Raw genomic sequence first — 2811 nt, 5'->3', positions numbered from 1 at the left:
CCAGAACCGCACCAGGATCCCGGCACTGCCTGTCAGTGCTCCGGACACTGGCACGGTCACGTGTCCAACTCTCAGGCACTGTGCTGCTGCTTCATTTGCTCTCTGGAACACCCAAAGCTCCCTGTGAAGCCCTGATGCTCTCTGGTTCTGCCCTCTTCCTGACCCTGTGCAGGGATGGAGCATTGCTGTGCTTTCAGGAAGCTATTCTTGAAACCTTCCAGCATTCCAAGCTCCTTTGCCCTCCATGAGTGCTCGCCATGGAATCCCTCCCAGCTGGGTTCAGAGCATACTCAGGGTGGCTCTTCTAAAATCCAGGGGCTTCAGGGTGCTCAGCAAGACCTTGAATTTCACAGTTGTGGAACTGGAGCTTCAGCACAGAGACCCTTCCAGCCTGATCTGCCCTCATTCCTCTGTGTCTCTGCACAAAACATGGCACAGAAGAGAACGGCAGGATGGGCCTGTGAGTCCCAGGGCTCTGGATTTATGCTGCTTTAGCTCCACAGAGATGCAGGCAAAGTGAAGAAGCCAAACTGTTTATTGGTGAAAGGCAAAGCAAAGGGATGGAAAGGAAAAAAAGGGATGGGACAGTTCGGAAGGCTGGAGGGAGGGAGCTGTCAAAAGGGATAAAGAGTGGAGGGGAAAAAAAAGGGATGGGCACAGTCTGAAGGCTGGAGGGAGGGAGCTGTCTACAAGCAGGGAGAGGGCTGAAGCCACAAGAGCTGTGACAATTATCAGCTCTGCCTGGAGCTCCAGCTGGTCTCTGGTCTCCAGGTGGTCTCCTCTTGTGGCACGTGGAGGTGTTAAAGGGACACTGCTTTGTCTGAGCCATCAGGTGAATGTAGTTCTGCAGCTCTTTGCCTGAATGCAAGTTGAGTTACTGGGCTTGCATGGGAAGGGCTGTTGTCTTTACTCAGCGCTTGAAGGGCTGGAAGAGAGAGGAATAGAGCCACGGTCAAAGCCCGAAACTGTGGGAATCCGAGGAGATCTTCCTGTCAGGGGCATTCCTCCCAGCTATTGGCATGGCCAAGAGGGGACCAACGGGATCAAGTTGCTGGCCACGAACCCCCCGCCCGCATCCCGGAAATCTCTGTGAGCTCTGCCCACGCCAGCCCTCGTTCACACAAGAAGCAAAACCCCTCCGCAGACGGGACAGGGACTGCAGCTCCTCCTGCCAGCCCCACTGACAGCCCGCTGCCCTCACTCACCCTCATTGAGCACCTGCAGCTCTTCCTTCTTCTCCCTCATGAGTTCCCTGGCCATCCCTGGGAACACAGACCCTGTCACGGCTCTGCCCAGTGGCACAGCTCCCTGCCAGTGGCACTGCCAGTCCTGTGGCCACTGGCCCTCGTGGCCTGGCAGGGCTCAGCCCGGGCCCTTGCCGCACGCTGCCGCCCCAGGGCACGGCTGCGGGAGGGTGTCAGCAGCCCCGAGGGCAGCCGGGGCTCCACGGCGCCGGGCCCGGGTGGCAGAAGCTGCCGGGGCAGCAGGCGGGGCTGGGGCCGAGCTGCGGCGGGGCGGGGAGGGAGCCCGGGCTCACCCGTAAACCGGAACGCCGCTGCTCGCAGGGGCTCCTGAGGGCTCTGCAGGTAGGGCAGGGCCTGGCGCAGGTGCTCGGCCGCTCGGCTCCTGTCCTCTGCCAGCTGCGGAGAGTGGCGGGAGCGAAGGGTCGGGGCGGGCTCCGGCCCTTTGGCAGGCGCTGCCCGCGCCCGGCCCCGGCCTCCCCTGCCCGCACAGCCCTGAGGCGCGGCCAGCAGCCGCCGGCCGGGCTCTGCAGGGGCACAGGGCCGGCTGCTGCCCGGGGGGCCGCGGTGCCGGCCCGCCCCGCAGCCCCGCTGGGCCGGGGCTCCATCGGCACCCGGCTCGGGCCCGTGCGGCCCCTGCGGGCAGCGCTGGGCAGGGCCACAGCTGCAGCTGCACACAGTGAGCGCCGCGCTCAGGGGGCTTCTCCAGCCTGAGCCTGGCGCTTCCAGGCCGTCCTTACCAGGCACTCGGCCAACTTCCACAGCTGCGCTGTATTCACGAGCTGCATGAGATCCCTCCTCCTGAGGAACTTGGTCACACAAAGCAGCGCTGTCCGAGAGGCCTGGAGAGCAGCAGAGATGCAGAGATGTCCCCGCAGCTCAGGGCACAGGAGCCGTGTCCCTGAGCCAAGGCCTGGAGGAGGCTGCAGCCCACCAGACACCAGGGCAGGAGGCAGCCGAATCCCCCCCGGCGACACGGGCAGCCCACGAGTCCTCACCTCTGCCACATCCGGATTCTTATCGTGGCAGTAGATGAAGAGTGGGAGCACGCTCTGCCACACAGGTGTCTTAAGAGCTTTTCTGTCCTTTTTCGTTAGTAAACCTATCATCTCTTCAAACAGAGCAATTGATCCCAGCTTCACCTGTCTATCATGCTGTAGGAAAGGAAGGAAAAAAGTCCTAAGCACTGGTTCCTTCAGGCCCGTGTGGGCACCAACGTTGAAATTCACGGGTCACAAAGTGTCCGGGCCGCAGTCAGTGGCCGTGGCCTGGGGCACAGAGCCTTACGTGGTCAAAGAGTGGCAGGAGCGCCTCAGCCAGCCGCAGGGCCATGGGGCTGCGTACAGGGGCACCATTGTGGAGGAACAAATATCGGAGTACAACGATGGTCATCCTGACAGTGAAGCTATTGTTTTCCTGCAGGATGTCCACAAGATTGTCAGTCAGGTTCCACAATTTTTTTGCCTGTTTGGAAGACAACTGTGTGAAAGGCCACTCTGCTGCCACAGGGCCTAGAGGCCAAAGGCCTGTCCCAAACAACGCGGGCAGCTGACCCAGGAGGCAGGAGAGC

General features: G+C 61.6%; 1 long non-coding RNA gene across 1 annotated transcript; it reads right to left on the bottom strand.

The window, feature by feature from the left end:
- Positions 1-1564: 1564 nt before the first annotated feature.
- Positions 1565-2287, bottom strand: LOC306816750. Its single transcript, XR_013777772.1, has 3 exons — positions 2240-2287; positions 1982-2083; positions 1565-1640 (listed from the first exon to the last, which is right to left on the bottom strand). It is a non-coding gene; the product is annotated as an uncharacterized lncRNA (long non-coding RNA).
- Positions 2288-2811: the final 524 nt, after the last annotated feature.

The sequence above is a fragment of the Erithacus rubecula genome, assembly GCF_903797595.1.
Source record: "Erithacus rubecula genome assembly, contig: scaffold_880_arrow_ctg1, whole genome shotgun sequence".
Classification (NCBI taxonomy): Eukaryota; Metazoa; Chordata; class Aves; order Passeriformes; family Muscicapidae; genus Erithacus; species Erithacus rubecula.
Note: the sequence above shows the minus strand (reverse complement) of the source record. Positions and strands in the feature narration are given on the sequence as shown.